Consider the following 17,546-nt stretch of genomic DNA (forward strand, 5'->3'; position numbering starts at 1 on the left):
TTTGCAACAAAACCTGCAGTTCCTCTGGCTTATTTAGATTAAATAAAGGTGAGAACAACTAAGGACTTCAAGTTTTAGCCTAGCAAATTTTTTCTGCTGCATCATTTTCTATTTGAACTCAGCAAGAGCAAAATTGCCTATTGATTAGTGGATACCCACTACAGAGGATTCAATAGGTGCTTTTGCATATGCTGAGTCCTAAAGGCAGAAAACTGAGCAAACAAAAAAGAAGTTAACACTGTCTTTCCCTACAGAGCCTTCCCCAGCCTTCCCCAGCTTTCTCCAGAGAAATTGCTTTCTGAATATTGAACAGCTCCGATTTCCATCAGGAAAAAAAAGCACCCAAGATAGGCACATTATAAATTATATGGAATTATTAGCAAAAATTGTGAGATTGTGGGTTGTTTGTCTTGCAACACCTTTTTGTGACCTCAGCTAGTATAAGGCATCTCTGGACTAAGCAATATTTTGGAAAGAAAAAGAGAATTATGGCCTTCAATTACTTTAAACTAAAATAGACAAGACAGGAAAAAAGATGACTAAAAGAACTCTCCTTACCACCCTTTAAAGACAGGGTGCTGAAGTGAAGGGCTAGAGAGCAATTTGGTTAACACCACAGGGAAAAAAATGGAAAATATGAAAAAAACCCAAAATGCTGGTCCTGCACTTAAAAGGAATTTTTTTCACTTCCATTGCAAAGTAAATATCAAGAAATACAGGGAATGCAAGATAAAGCTGTTTCAGACAGTTCCTTAAGAGTCTAAAATAGCATTCATAAATTTAAATAAATATAGTTTATATTGGTTGCATTTAGTGAAAATTTCCACTCTTCAGTTCAGAAATATTCTATATTTGAGAGCTGCATAATAATGTATTTTTCAAAAACTTGCCATGAATCTGTTGATCAACAGTCATTTTGTGAAAAATACACTGAGGATATGAAATTTGAGAAATGAATCCACAAATTTTGTTCAAATCTGTAGTATAGTTTAGTTTTTCCTTCCTTTGACTGTGACATGAAGCATACTTGGATCTTGTGATTTGTGTCCAAAACTATGTCAGCACTTGCTGTTGGAAATACCAACCATGATCCAAACCCTCTGTAGTTTGTTAAACACAAAGCTACTTGTGCTTAAATAACCCCTGACCTAAGCAAGTAGGACATAACTCCAGCAGGACATCCCTTTTCATGGAATTACTCCTTGGGTTTGTGTTCTCCCTTTTTTTCAAACTTTTATTTTTGTTTCAAATGTTTTATCCTGCCAGAAAAGATTTTTTTCCCCATTTTGTTCTCATACAGCAATCAAACTAGACATTTCCAGTGTAGTCACCCGCTTGACTAGGTAAAATACAAACAGGGGATAACAGCCTAGGAAAAATAAAACCGTGGCCACATTCACTATCTCCTTTTATAGGCTTCAGAGGTCCTTCCTTTTTAAATCACAAATGCATTCAGTTTGATGGTGGTGATGGCCTAGGATACCACAGAGATCCTTGGAAACCATGAGCAACAATTAATCTCAGGAAAACAAGGTGAAATGCATACATTATGCAAAATACAAAATGAGAGAGAAAGGGCATGAGGTGAGAGAAATGAGCATGGGGTGGGAAATGAGCTGGGGAAAAAGGAGAAAGGGAAATGAGTGAGAAGTGAGGGAAGCAAACCAAGAGCTTATCCCTGGCAACAAAGAGAAGCAGATGGAGAAGCTGTGTTTTTACTGTCCACATCTCTGTGGGGAGACTACTGAGATGGGTTGGCAAAATGATAACCATATACTAATCAGTTCCAATGAATGAAGAATCTCATTCAATTACACCAATTTCTTTCCACAGCACTGTACTCCTGTAGCTTCAATGTATGGATATCTGTCTCTCTTGTAGAAAATAAAATGTTTATAAAAGAGAGAGCAGGTTGCTGTTAATCCCTTAATGGAGATAGATGCTTTATTTTAATACTTCAGAATTTCTACAGGCCTCATGAGTGTCTTAGAACAAAAAAAAAAAAAAAATTATGTGAAGCATTTCATAACCACTCCCTGTCTACTATTGATAGAAATGAAGGCTTTGGGAGAACTGTCAATGTCTTTAACACAAAATTGCAGTCTTTACACAGGGAAAAGGAAGATAACTATAGCTCAAACCTTCAGACACTAAATTGTTTTACAGCACACCTGAAAGGACATGATAATTTTATTTTATTCTGGTAATTGCATGCAGTGCTTTTCTTTACATTGTTTTATTTTTAGGATCTTTACTAAAACTCCTCCCTTCATGGAGTGGACCCTTTCAAAGGCAGGATTCTTCAGTCTTAAAAATAGTTGAAATCTACCCAGATTTCATTAAAATGATCAACTTCATTTATTTCCTACTCTTTTAAGTAGGCCTTATTCATAGTTCATGGCCTTTCGTTGCTTACATAATGTATCTGCAATGTAGGCAGGAGACTGTAACATCTAGAACACAAGGGATCAATCACCATGGCAGAACCTTGATTGTTCTCAAAACCACAAAAAATGTAATCAGTGCAAGTCTCTACGAGTTTGCTGGGCAAAAGGGATGGAAATGTTTGATGGCACTCATCTTGTAAAGTTGTCTGCCCCAGGCAGCCCATGCAGGAAACCATATATGCACCCAGGTAAGAAACAAAGTAAAGTGGGGAAAGACAACAACTACTGATTGTTACACACTATAAAGGCACAGGGAATTTGTCAATTTGTAGAACATTGCCTGGGAATTACACTTCCTCTACAGGACTGCTAAATTCCAGCCTTAGTGCTTCCTTGTAAGACGTGACAAGAGTGCAGAGAGCAAATATTTCATTTAGTGATAGCAGAAGTCATAAAAACTTCAGGGAGACTGAAACGATAATGGTGACCTGACTCCACAGGGAGGAGACAGGAAAGAAGAACACAGTGTGCACTATGCAGAAGAAATTCTCTCATGAAAAACCCAGAGAGCTGGAAACAGAAGGAGATAAAGTGTATTTCTGAACTCAGAATTGCCTGTGTGTTGGTGCTTTTAGTCAGTCTGCCTTGTTCTCCACACTGACAGACTCAATATTCATTCTCAGAGAACCACTGTAGTGAGTACCCTGGTGACGCTTGCACAGAAAATGTGGACACTTAGTGCACAGCCCATACTGGAACAATAAGATAAGGGGGAAATATAGATGGGTAAGTCATGTTTCCATCTTTATTACTGCTCTGAGGAAAGTTTCTGTGCCTCTTAGATAATGAGGAAGCATCAAATTGGGGAGTGTTTTTCTTTGAGGGAATATTAGCTTCAGTTTGTAGCTAAAATTACATGGGGTATCTAAATAATATCAGGCACTATCTATGCATTGTTCCAGATAACTTCTGTAGAACCCAAAAACCCCTTTTGATGTGTTAACTTCTGATAAGCACAGGTAAATGTGAATCACTCTGCACAGCCTCGACTTACACAAGTTGTAATACAGAGAAATAATTGTTTCTGACTTCCAAATATGGCAAGGGCCATTCCATTTTTCAATTGCCATAAGAACACTGTTGTCCAGGTACCTATGGCCCCTGTAGCTCATCAGGTCTGGTAGCTCTCACATATAATATAGTCAGTTTTCATCTGTGAAAGTCCATTGCAAATGTTAAGAGCGAGTGTTTTTTCCAGTAATCTAGAGAATACATACTATAATATTATTATTAGTAATAATATTACAGCTTCACCCTCATATTCAATATTGAGCATTTAAAAGTAAGCAGAGTTTAGGATTTGGGAAGTTTCTCTATGTTTGCTAAATAAAATCCTGGAAAATTGAAAATCAGAGTTTAAAGTCTCAAGTCCTGTCCTCAGTTTTCTATTTTGCTTTCCTTATGAACCTCTCCTTTAACACAGAAGAATCACTACAGTGAATATTTTAAGGACGTGAAGACAACAATAAGACTCTATCCCAGCACATATCAGTTCATGTTGACATCCAAATTCTTACATAATATTACATTATTTGTTATTTATGTTTGGTTGCCTGTCTCCTTTCCTTAATAATCCAGCACAAGAAGAAATGCAACTTCAGACACAGTGAAGCTCTTCAAGTAATTTGTCTTCAGTGGTGATGTATGAATACTGAGATGCTAATTTACCAATATTTGGTGCACTACAGGACATTTTCCTTGCCTAACCAAGTAGTGTGAACTAACATTTGAATGCTTCTAAGATGTTATAAGGATAGAGATAAGATTTTCTAATGGGGTGAACTGAGAGATCATTAAAGATATGGATGGAAATACAGAGCAAATAAAGAGAAAGGGAAGGGGTAATGAGATAGAAAAGCAATATGGTAAGAACTACCAGGCTGATGAGAGAGTGGAGATTCATGCAGAAGTTATGCTCGGAGGACTACAAGTGGAGATGAACCAAATGAATTTCATGCTAAATTCAGAAGGAAGCAATAGTGTGGAGATACTGTGATATAGCCTAGGAAGGTTTTCCAAAAGATTAGCAGCCACCACGTTGGTGACAGACTGGAAAATACTTCGAAAGAGAGGCTGCTCCATATACTTTAATCTCTTAAAGCACCATTCCACTGAACAGCAGGACACTTCCATCTTTCCCAGACTACTGGTGATGATTTCCATAAACTCCCTAGAGCTTCAGTGTAAAAGCCTATTATTAATATTAATAATAGGGCACCACCTCCACAGACCCAACCCTACCCTTAAGAAGCTCCTGAAAGGTGTTCCTTTCCCTTTTAAACATGGCACCTGGACCTTGTCAGGTATGAAGATCAATTGTTTGGTTCTGGGCTTTTCTCTGTCAAGATTCTAAATTGGTTTTGGTGCTGAGTTAAGTATAAACTGATACAAACAGAAAGTGCTTTGTGGGATTTGCTGTAACTCTTGTCTACTGTGGGAATTAGGAGGACTAGGTAGAAGTAACTGTGATGAAAGATGTATGAGAGAGTATTTTAGTGGGAGCTTCACTTCAGCTATGTTGAAGTGAAAGAACTAGCTGAATATAGTGACTTGATTTATGAGCTATAGCTAAAGTAAGACTCATAGAGAAGAAAAAGAGTTTTTTCAGTCCAGGTAGCAAGGATATGAATGTTGGTACTGACAGCTAAGTGTAAAAAGTTTTAACAAAAATAAGCTCAGTGAATGGCCTTTATGCCTTTCTGGACCTGGACCATTCTCACATAGTGAGTCCTTAAAGTTTTGCTTTAGGTTGTTTGCAATGAATTCATCTGTGCAGAATGATGGAATCTTCTTCAAGTTCCTTCAAACAGAAGCATCTTGAAAGTAATGATTGTATTAATCCCTCAAGTGCTTTCTCTCCCTCTTGCTGTCATTCCATTAAATGAAGAGGCCACATGACATCTCTGTACTTGATGTCTCTGTGGAGCATGTAAATGTTCTGTTAGAGCCAAATCAGTACTTCTCATCTGCAAATTAAGAGCACACTGAAAGTTTCTTAGCTAAGATCCTATTACTCATACTCAAAGCAGCTATTTCTTCAAAATCTGTATTCTTCAGGGGAAAAAAAAAGGGAATGAACTTTTAAATATAGAAATCATTTAGGAGAAGTTTGCTCTGGATTTTTTTAAGCATTGAGACTAAAGGCTCATGGAAAACACTGTGTTCAAGACTCCAGAGAATATTTCTGCTGTTATCAGAGAGATTTGCAATATGGTGACAATAACAGATTTTTATTAAAGACTGCAACTCCATTGCATAGCAAAAGATGATCTCTGACCCCTCTGAATGTATCACCTAAGCAAACAGAGTGAGGCTATACTCCCTTTTAAAAGAGAAGGAACAAACTCGAGGACAGATTTAAGATATAGTTTTTAAAGGGAGCCAACAGAATGTGGATGCCTCGCTCCTAGATGATTTCTGATGACTTGGGTGCAGAACCTGTCCCTCCCATAGCTTGATCTGTGCCTGCAATTGGAGCTTGTCATACCTTTTATGTTGCCCACAATGATCAAAGCGTGCTGCAAAGCATGTGAACACGCTGACAGTCTATTTGGGTCACCATTTGATTTCAACATAACAGAAATCAATGATAAAACACTGGGGTTTATGAGTAGAAAGTGTATGAGAGAAGAACACAAATATCAAGATAGAGTCCCCAACTTCCTTCTTTCAAAGTGGACTGCTGTCTTTGGATGATGGACAGTAGGGGATCTAAAGTGTGCTCTTTGGTTTTAATATTTTTCCTGTGAAATCCCAACCCACCGAAGGTTATATAAGCCTGTGTCTTCTGACCTTAATTAAAAGACACATCAATTTGTCAGCTAATGAAGTTTTTTCACCTTTTTTAGTTCTTAATGTATCAGATAATGTAATGATTTTGACTTGAATGCTAAACTACTTATGTCTTGCTGAAGTATACATACCATGAAGGTCACAGACTGCCCTGGACAACAAAGATGGGAAATTCTTAATGCAGCTGTTCATCATTTCTATTCCTTGTAACACTGTAAGGAATCTTTGGATCTAAACCTACTTTTTGTAATCTGGCTACTCATCTAGAGCATGCTGGTTATCCTAAGGCTGGTATAAATGACACTGAAAAGATATTTACCTAGATGTGGGAGTACCATCTAAGTAAAAATTATTTGGGAGTTTTAAAATGCTAGGTTCCGTATCATCACTGTATATATCCTTTAAAAATGGAAAGCTGATGTTACCTGCTTTTTGTTAATAGTCAGAAACAACTTCTTCTTCAACCAAACTACTTAAAATGTGCTGAAAATATGCATATGACTTGTGTTGCACAGTGGACTTTGGAGACCATATATCTAGTGGTCGGATTTTAGGTTTTTGAGGGGTAATTAAAATCTTCATGTCTTTCTTCTAGTGGCCAAAGCCACTTCACCTTCTCTGTGGAATTTATCATCTTTTGTTGTGTTTTTCTGAGTACTTCATCTACCCATTGACTGAAATAGAGCAGGTTCCAGAACCACAGAGTCATGCTGAAAGAGAGAGAAGATAAGAAGTCTGGGTCCACAGCATTACTATAGAAAGTTGTGAGGATAGAGAGGTTTGGTTCTGTACGAGAACATCTTTTCTTGTGGAAATAATTAAAAGAAAGGAGAGACACTTTTTATAGTTTGAAAAACACTCTGCTGGATGCTTTTAATTCCTCTGTGTTTAGGCTCTTTCTGCTTGCCCCCTAAACTGGAAACTGTATTTTTCCTTCAAGATAGTTATGTTGCAATGCCAGGAATACTAAGAACTAAGATTCTTCTATGTCATTTTTGTTTGGTTTTTTCCCTATTCAAACTCAGGATGAATTTCAACAACTTCCTCCGTCTTCTCAGGTTCCTGGATTTTACATCTGTGGAATTACCTTAACTTCCTGCATCAAGTGCTTTGAGATCTATGCAAGAAAAGCAATGCGTAAGATCTAGTTGTCATGATTGCAAAAATCCAAATACAATTACTTTCAGGGGCTATGAGCTATAACCAAGTAAAAAGAGCTCAAGGGTACTCAAGTTGGGTACTAATCCATCTTGTAAATAGAATAGTCGACAGAGTGAAATACTCTGTGTCCAAGAGAAAAAAAAGCCCAGATCATTGTCCTCTCCAGCACGAGGTCATTATTATTTGTTCTGCAATACAATCACCTTGGACACTCTGGTTTGCTTTCATTGTACAAGACAAGCAATAGAAGAAGAGCTTTGAAGCAAAAGCTGGCAAGTTGTACTGTCCTGTAAGAACCAAGAGGTAATGTCAGAACAGTTACGTGGGACTGGAGTGGGGAAAAGGGACAAGTGAGGATAGTGAGCAAGGGAAAGACCCCAGCCTACCAAATGCCAACAGAAATGGAAAAGTTGCAATAAGCATCTTGAATTGCAAAATTATTTTTGCCAGGATGTTTACTGATATTCTTCCTGTAGAATAATGCAGCCATAATGTTTACAGGGTCTCTGGGTTCAGGTGGGTGAAATAAGTGCCTTCTCTGCCTTTTAATTTTCACTCAACATTAGCAAAATATAGTATGCAAAGATCATGTCTAGCAATGGTGTATTTTGTACACTTTCTTTCTCTTTTAAGACTTTTTAATGGATGCTGGACTGCTGCCTTTGGCCATGGTAAGAATAACCAATACTTTAAAAAGAGATTTTTTTTTACAAGGCTATTGAATTGGCATTGAACACAGGTATATTTCTAGGTGATATATGAAGAAGACGACATTGAAGGTAGAACTGAAGGAGTAGATGACCAGACTTTATTTTTGGGGATGGAGGAGGAAGAGGAATTCCTCTACATCTAGTTCAGAATATGTTTTATAGAAGAATCCATGCTCTTTAATATGGCCCCCTAAAAAAGCCGAGAGAACCTTTCCTGAGGGATAACATAGAAAATATTTTTTAAAAAAATTGAAGACTATTTCCTCAAGAAAGGTTTTACTTCCTCTGTGTTTAAGTACAGTCATTTTCCAGGGTTCACACAATCCCATCCTCTTTGAGCAAAGCCAGTGTGAGCTTTGGGAATGCTTTTGTCTTACAGAGCCTGTAATATTAAGCCATCCTAAGAACTTTGGGACAGCTGGTCAAGCGATCTGAAACAAAAGTTGTGTTCCCTTCTGTCCTGCCAGTTGCAGGGAATGATGGGGCAAGAAACCAGAAAATAATGCAGACGAACATCTGCAGGTTGCAAGCCTGGTATCACAAGGAGATATTTTTGGGTTTTTCATCATGGGATAGTTTATACAACATAAACTCTCATTTCAGTTGGAATACACCATGTTAGAGGAGATAAAATTAGGTCAACAAGGAGTAATCTTTACCAGCTTCACATGTCCTGACCCCCTTCCCAGCTGTGCATGTTTTATGGAGTCCAGGGTTTACAGTGAAGACTGAAAGCTTATGGCAGAATTTCCCTGTGGGATTTCTGAAAAACATCTCTCTAATTTTATCAGTGTGGGGCTGAATAAAGATAAAATTTAGAAACACTTTAAGGGCTGCTCTTTATCCAACCTTACTTGTCAGAAAGTCACCATAGGAAGAAAAAGAAGCCTCCTTAAGGGAATAAATGAGAAAGTAGTTTGGTCTATTAGCAATACCAGAATATGTACAGGCACTTGTGTCCATTGAGATAAGACATTTTAGTAAAGCCTGCTCTAGGAAGTATATTCATAATGAACATATAACAGGCACTTAGAGGCACAGAGTTTCATCTCAGCATGGAAGAGGCCATGAGCTACTGCATAAAAGTGTCTTGGAGGGCATGAATAGTGTAAAACTTGTGAAAGGATTAAACCAGGGAGGTAAGAACCCACTCTTGCCCTGATAGTTCTCTTGTCAATGTCTCCTCTTGCTATACAACTGGATATATGCAGCTGAATTCCCAGTCTTGCTTGGGACCTTCTGATATCACTGTAAGAACACATTAAAATAGGCTCATGCTGAGTCAAATTGTACTGAATAAATAATATACAGGCATGTACAGGCCATGCAGCAGAATTCAGTAGTGTTCAGAGAAAACAGTGAGCACAGATTCAAGCTCAATGTTGCAGTGAGGACGGCGAGTGCGAAAAAACAACACTCAATGAGAAAAGGGGACCTTGCTAAACTTAATTGATGAGACCCATCAGCATGCCAGTTTGAAAGATAAAAGGTTGCTCTATTAGGAGAAGTAGAATCCAGCAGTGAAGAAAAGCAGCTGACTGGAAACAGGTAGGAAGCATAATGCTATTGGCTTCATTTTCTTTTTCAAATGTCCACCCTGCAGAAACTTCTTCTACTGCTTCAGATGAAAAGGGAGAGATAAAAAGTGACAGCAGATTTAATGTTTGATAAATATAAAGATCTACTTAAATACAAGGAATGTTTCTCCTGTTTGGTAGCTCTGTTTAAAGACAAAATTTAGAAACACTTTAAGGGCTGCTCTTTATCCAACCTTACTTGTCAGAAAGTCACCATGGGAAGAAAAATAAGTCTCCTTAAGGGAGTAAATGAGAAAGAAGTTGGGTCCAGTTGGTATACAGTTGAGTTTTTCATCTACCACTTCTATTTATGCCATCACATTTGTCCTGAAGACACAAACGAAGACTCTCTAGGTGCCACTACAGTACTGACTTGAATTCAGCTAATACACTTAGTTCAGTGGCTCATCATTTCTTGTGGATGAACTGGAAGCTACTGCACACGTGGGGCTGAGAGGCACTGATACAAGCAACAAGCACGGCAGATTTGCTGTGCTTTGTTTTCCTTTTTCTCCTCAGCACTGCATCATTGGAAACAGTGGATGTGTACAAACAAGTGAAGCTGGGCAGAAAACAGATGTTTTCTGCACAATCAGTTTACAAAAAATGAGACTGCTCCCATGCATGCTGTTAGCACTCCCCCCTGCTATTTTCTGTGGAGTATAATGAGGGAGACACAATGGAGAAAAGACAAATGTAAACTATTCTGTTTCTGCAAAAGTGCAAAAATTCCACTCCAAGCAAGGAAGTCTTTCTACAAATTCACAAAGTTTCATCACCCAAAGGGGCAGGATGGGTCAAAGGAGCAAAACAGCATGTAAAATATTTTACTCACACCTGCCAAGCAGTTATCACAGCTATAAAGGATCAATATTTTTTTTTTGTTTTTGTGAAGAACAGTTGGTAAACAGAAGATATTGATCAAATATTGAGCAAATATGTACATCCAAACTATTCTCCTCTTTCTCCTCAGGTTGAGTTTCACAACAGATTCTCACTGAGCTCTCCAGCATGACACACATCAGCAGTGCTACAAGCTGTGGTGACATGGTAAGGAACATCTGTTACAAGTCCTGACAAACTCTCCTATTTACTCATAGTTAATTACAGTGTTCATTCCAAAGGAGGTCTTTCTCTTTTACTTTTTTTTTTTAAGATTTTTTTTTTCATGAGATATTACTTATCACCCTCAAGATATACAAACATAAATGGATTCTTAAAAATCTATATTGTCTCATCTCATCATGGGGAGGCTATAAACAACCAAAATACCTTTGACTGGTGTAATTTTCCTGCTGAAGCCTGATGTGTTTCCCCAGTGCAGCTCAGGACTACACAGCAGGCTACAGTCTGCCTTTTCAGGCAAGAAAAAAGTGTTGCCAATGCAAAGTTATTATGCAGATTCCAGGCCCAGACTGGTTTTCTTCTCATGGAAATCAAAATAGTTGACAAGCTCCTGCCACCAAAGACATTTTCATTTACATTCTTCTGGTCATTAGGAAGGTGATAATAGCAATGCTTGCACACATGATTGACATGTTCTTTAGAGGACAGGAGGAGAATTATTTCTCTGCAGGACAGAACTTGGAAAAGTGTGAAGGGCGAGGTCTTAGCAGACTCTTGGTAATTGGATCACTACTAGCGAATTGGCAGATAATTTAAAAGGAAGCAGGACATTTGTATTGGCAAAGAATTGTCCTACTGGAATAGAAAGGGTCGGTGGCATAGACTATCTTAAAAGAGACTAAAATTTTTATACAAATGAGGTAATCTTTCTCTTTCAGAAAATGTGCTAACACCTAGTTCTCAGGAAATGTTTTATCTAGGGCTCCCTTTCTGTACTGCTAGAGACTTTCAGGACAGCCTTCAGTTCTGGAGCCCTCAATTTTAGAAAAGCAAAATGTAGGAGACAAATATTACCTTCTTTAAGGTTTGAAAGAAAGTCAGTGTGTTAATCATTGTGCCAGGCTGACAATTGTTCTGCAACTTTAAAGCCTGAGAAAGAAAAATATCACTTATCTTTGCAGCTGGATATTTCCTTTGGGTGTATTGAAGTGGGAAGAGCATAAGGCTATATTGTTTTTTGTGCAAATTTACTGTCTTTAGAATGTAAATTCATGCTGAAAGTGGATGCCTTTGCTTTTCCTCAAAGACGAAGCAGAGGAAACATGAGCAAAATGAGAATCAAGCTATGCAGATACATGTGACAGCAAAATGCTTTACGATCCTTTCAGAATTTCCATTTACTAAGAATCAGAATTTTTTAAAAATCAGCTTTTGTGTCACAGAAATAATATTTTAAAACCTAGGGTTCAATAATAATCAAACCTAAGACAGTCTTAGGAGTGCATCAATTCTGCAGGGCTTTTGGATTACTCCCACAAGCAGGTCCCTTGCCTTCACAGTGACTTCTCTACAGTCCTTCCTTCCCTAAGATTTGTTAAGCCAACACTGAGTGTAGTTGGTAACAGGGCTTAGGCAGGATTCCTCATTTGCTGCTACTCCACAGCTAAAGGCACCACACAAAGCAACAGGTATCAAACCCCAAACATCACTAAGGACAGACCAAAACCTTGGAACAAGAACAGATCATCAGAAAAACTTGCCATTTCAGTATTGATGAGGCTGAAAAGCAGCACTTTATGCTTGTAAGCAGAGCAAACACAAATTGCTGAATTGCAGCTAGAATGAAGGAGTAATGAGGCTGTGGTTTCATCTGTGGGACAGGGAGCCACGCTCTCCCACGTGCTGGTCACTCACCATGCTCTCATCAGGCCTGTGAGTGGTTTGGGGACCAAAACCAATCTTCATCCTCACAACTGGCTCTGGCTTGTCTCTGGCACCAAATCAAAATGCTCTCATTTCATTGTGGAAAGGGCACTGTGCTTGCCCAAAGAAGGAATGTGTTTTATATATACAGCACCAAAGTTGTGGTTTGACTCTTCGCAATCCAAATGAATCTATTTGAACAGGTTCAAATTAGGACAGTATGAAAGGCTACACTGAAAATATTTTTGTCAGAGATAGCTTTGTCCTTTTAAACAAATCCCTATTTGAAAAACAATATAATTTTTGTTGAGTATTTTCACCAGGAGACGATAAGGACATAATTCTATTTCCAGTTCCTGATAGGGTTGCGTCATAAAGAAATCACAGTGCAGGAAGGAACAAGAAAAGAGGCACAAGAGTTGAGACAAACTTGACTAAAGGGCTGCAGCTTTTCAGCTGGACTAACATCAGTCTTTGCTGCTTGAATGTTCTGTTGCACTTTTAACTTTTGTTTCTATTTGGAGAAGGAAAAAAAAAATCAATGCCAACATGCTGGAATTTTCTTCAGTATTAATAAGTGTACAGGTTCTTGGGACAAAATGAGTAACTTTAAGTGGTTTTGCCTCAGGTTGCCTCCAAATGTACTTTCTCCTCCAGATCTTATTTTCCCAGGCACAGACATCTAAAGACTGTGCAGAGGGCAAAGAATAACATCATGAAGGGAGCACCCCTTTACTTTCTCCATGTACTAGCAGAGAATGCACATAAAAGATTTGTCTCCTTTCCAAAGAGAGCATCATTCTCTTACTCAGCAGAAATGTCACTGGATTTTCTTTCTTTCTCCAGGAGTCCTTTTCCTGAGTCCCAGTTATTTCTACTGGATTTGTGAGGAGTGTCAGAGCCATGCAGTGACCATAAAGGTTAATACAGCAAAGTCTCTGTGGCATCAGCCTCTAAGCACAGACTCATTTCAGAGACCTGTTTACTGTAGAGGTAATGAAAGGTGGACAGATCAGTCAATCCTACCATGTCCACCCTGAGTGAGAACAGGCAAGGCTTGGCTGTGGACAAACAGCACTGATTTTCCCTGTTTCTCAGATGTCCCACAGGAGGAGCAGAGTTTATGCTACAAACTAATCTCACTGTTAAGTTCTGAACCAGATGGAGGGTAGGAGATTGCTGGCTGCCCTGCAGACCTGCATGCCTCTCTTAATCTTTCAGACTCTATTGCTAGCCTTTGTACAATAAAGACTATTTGTTCAGATGACTACATCATCTCTCTACTGGTTAATTGACAAAATCTTAGAAGAATGAGAAATTAATACTTTTGGCAACTAGCTAATATTTGGCTCTGTGTAGAAGGCAGAAACTCCCCAAAAAAATCCCCTTTATACAATTCTTAATGTTCTGAAAAATTCAATACTTAGTCAGCACCTATTAGGGTGTAGATAAATGACCACCCTCTTTTTTTCTCTGAGCCTTGCAATCATATAGAAGTACACAATTTACCTCCATGTATGTTTTTAGAGTGAGTGAATGTGTAGTGAATAAACTAGGAAACAATCACTGCTATTCTTAGTAAGTAATGTAAAGCATTACCAGAGTGTATGCAATCATTCATTAGTGATTCAAATAGCAAGAGTAGAACTGTACTTCATGAGATTTGCAGACAGTGTCACAGTGGGAGGTACCAACATTACTAAAGTTTGGCATATTGTAGAAAATAGTGCTTGGCCTTTATAATAGAAATGAAGTGAAATGCAACATGCAAGGTCACATGCAGAAGGGCTTATACCAAGAGCTTTTGCTGCAAGCTGGGCCTCACCATTGGACCCAAGAGAAGAGAGGAACCTTGGAACTTGGGTTGATGAAAGCCTGACTCTACCCCAGTTTGGGGCAGCACAGAAGAGAGCAAATGCAGCCTGCAAATACTGAAGGTAGAGAGTGTTTGGTGAGCAAGCTTCACAGGGAAAGTGCTGATGACACTGTGTGGAATGAGTTTGGTCACCTGCCCAGAAAGGTTCAGTATGAAATTAGTGGGATAAGCAGAAGAAAAGTTTTATTCTGTCAGAATAATCATGAAAAGCTCAGATTTTAACCTTAGACTGGAAGGTGACAAAGGACATGACTGCTTATTTTAAGTATAGTGTGTCCTAAAAGCAAAAGGAAAAAGGAGGGTCATTTGAACTAAAGAAATAAGCTAGCACAAAACCAGATAAATCACCCACAAGTACATCCAGGTTCCTTTTAAAGGGTTATTAAGTACAAGAGGGATGAGCTTCAGGAACAATATTCCTGCATGAGCAGGGAAAGCAAATACTTTATTCTTTCATAAGTAAAGAGAATAACTCTGGCTCCAGCTGCCTGGCCAGAAGGGACAGGAATTCTAGACCCACTCCAAAATGGATGACGGAGGTTTCACTTGGGCTCCACACCCTTTCACAGCAAGCACTAAGCACTGTCTGTGGCAGCTATGCTACCTCTGGATTCACAGTCCTACTTAGCTGATCAGTGACTGCAGGGTTTCTTCCAATATAGTCTAAAACCAAATAAATGTGTGCATATGACTGAATTCCTCTCCTTTGCAGGAACACATGATATAAAGTTTATACTAATTGCCTTGATGTCAGCTGTGGAAGAAGCTGCTTTACTTGGTATAGCATAACATTAGAGTGTGTGCCTAGTAAAACATCATAATCACAGGTACAAATTAATGAGCAAATTTCAACTACTGGTGCTAATTGACAGCAGTAGAATATTATGTCCTGTCAGTGTCTTTGCCTCAATACCACAAGGAGCCCAATACCACAAGCATTTTCTGCACTGCTTAATTCTGGTCTGACTCTCCATCTGGTCACTGCTGCAACCTGAACAAGCAATGCAAAGATGAATATTCAGCTGTGCTTACCTTTACACTTTCTGATGCCCATGATTCTAGTTCAGAATAACTGGTGGCATTTTTGCCTGGAAAAATCTCTTAATCAGAAGAGCTTTAGTTAATGATTGTTGTGAATGAAGTGCAATAACATCAAAGGGCAAATCATGCCTGACAAATTTGGTGGCTTTCTATGAGAGGGTTACAACACTGATGGATAAGGGAAGAGCAATTGACAGACTTATCTGGACCTAGAGTACATAAATCTTGTGTACCCTAAGTGTCTTTCTATTCACAATCTGTTTTTTGGGGTAATGTAAAAAACAAAAATTACTTTTCTTAGTAAGAATTAAAGGAAGTTGTTCAATAGCAAATAATTGCAAGTTGACTCAGCTTGAGAACAAGGTTTTTATGGTAGCTTGACCCCAAAATAGTACCCTTTCTTTAGCAAGGGGATATAGTCATGCATGAAGCATTTCCGTTTGAAGCAAAATAACAAGAAAATGTACATCTAAAAAGTGTCCTTCAAAAACATTTATTTCTGATCATGAATAACATCTCTGTACTATTTAAATCACTATCAGGATTTCTGATTTGCTTATATTGCACAATTACTGTTTGAAAACTTTTGGGCTTGGATGACATCCAAGTTGTTTATTCACAGCATGGCACTCATTTAGGCAAAGAATTGGACAAAAAGTAGCACTATCTAGTGTATTCCTATTGGACTGTCAGATCCTCTTTTTAAAAATTATCTGGAAATTATATTCTAATCCTTTAAATACTGTGCTTTGTAATGTAAAACTGTGAATTCAGATGGTGTTTCACAATGTCTTCAATGACAAACAGTCATTGACATTCACACAGACTTGCTTTACAGATAAATTCAAGGAGAGAAAATAAGAGAAGAATAATCCCATAAGGTTTTCCTTCCAAAGTCAGTCCTAAACACATCATCATAAGAAGAAATGGGAAAATGTACTGCATTGTATATACTTTGTGACAGCTACTCTTCAAGGAATGCAGCTCTGTAAAAATCTCAACCCCCTGAGCCATTTACCAGTACTATACAGACCTCCTCATACCTATTAAAAGAATTTTGTCTTCTTACATTTAACTTCACAACTTCTATATGGCTTACTGCTTCCCAAAGATCAGGATCATCTATTTGGATGTTTTCTTTAATTTCTTTGCATGTTAAATTCTTGTTCCAGTCTTTGATTCTGAATAGTTGTTGCTTAGTTATTCCAGAGAGATATTTTGCTTTCTTCCAAACTTATTTTAAATATAACTTCACTCTCCAAGGAAGTCAGTGTCATAATATTGCATTTTATTTCTGTATGAATACAGCAACAATTAAGCGTACACCAAAATTGTTACTTAAAATGTGATTATAGCAAGCAGAAGCATTGTAGAAACCAGTATTGTCCTACTCAATATATTGTCTCCCTCTGCAGTTCTTTGAATTTCATTTGGGGCTTTTTTTTTTAGTGATAACTGTAATGATGATTTTACTTCTGTTATCATTGCAGAGCCAACACAGCCATGGAAGGCTGAGCTGGATTCACTTTTGCTTCACACATCATTAATAAACCCGACAGCTCAGATCTGATTGCAAGACTTCTATTTCTGATGATGGAAAAAGAATGCAGTTCAATTTTCCACTGTGGTTTGGATTTTCAACACCAGCATTTAGAAACATTAGGATTAGATATATAAGATCAGCAATGTTGACGTAGAAGACTTTGAGAAAAGAAACAGTTGTGGAGAACAACAGTTTTCAGTTTCTTTTCTCCTTCTTAATCAATTAAGAAAGTTTTTTAAGAAACCTTTGTACAGGTTGGATCACTATTTTTTAGGTAAGAATTGACAGAAGTGATTGGACGTGTCAAAGGCAGGAAGATATAGAGACTACAGCTGACAAAATATGTAATTTCTGGTTTGTGTGGAATCCATGGGAAGCATAGAGTGGAATTACAAGCCACTCTCTTAGATCTTGGATACATTACATTACATACATGGTCTCTTAGATCCATTACTAGTGCTCTTTCATTTTTAGGTATGTGAAAGGGTACTGTGAACCAGGTAAAAAGGCTCACGTTGTATCCTGCTTTAGCTGAGGGACAGGAGGAACATGGCAGGGAAAAATGAAGGGCAAACTACTGCAGAAAGTGAAAGAATTTACAAAATGTAGATTTGTGATCACAGTGGAGGA

This window comes from Anomalospiza imberbis, chromosome 5 (assembly GCF_031753505.1).
Source record: "Anomalospiza imberbis isolate Cuckoo-Finch-1a 21T00152 chromosome 5, ASM3175350v1, whole genome shotgun sequence".
Lineage (NCBI taxonomy): Eukaryota > Metazoa > Chordata > Aves > Passeriformes > Viduidae > Anomalospiza > Anomalospiza imberbis.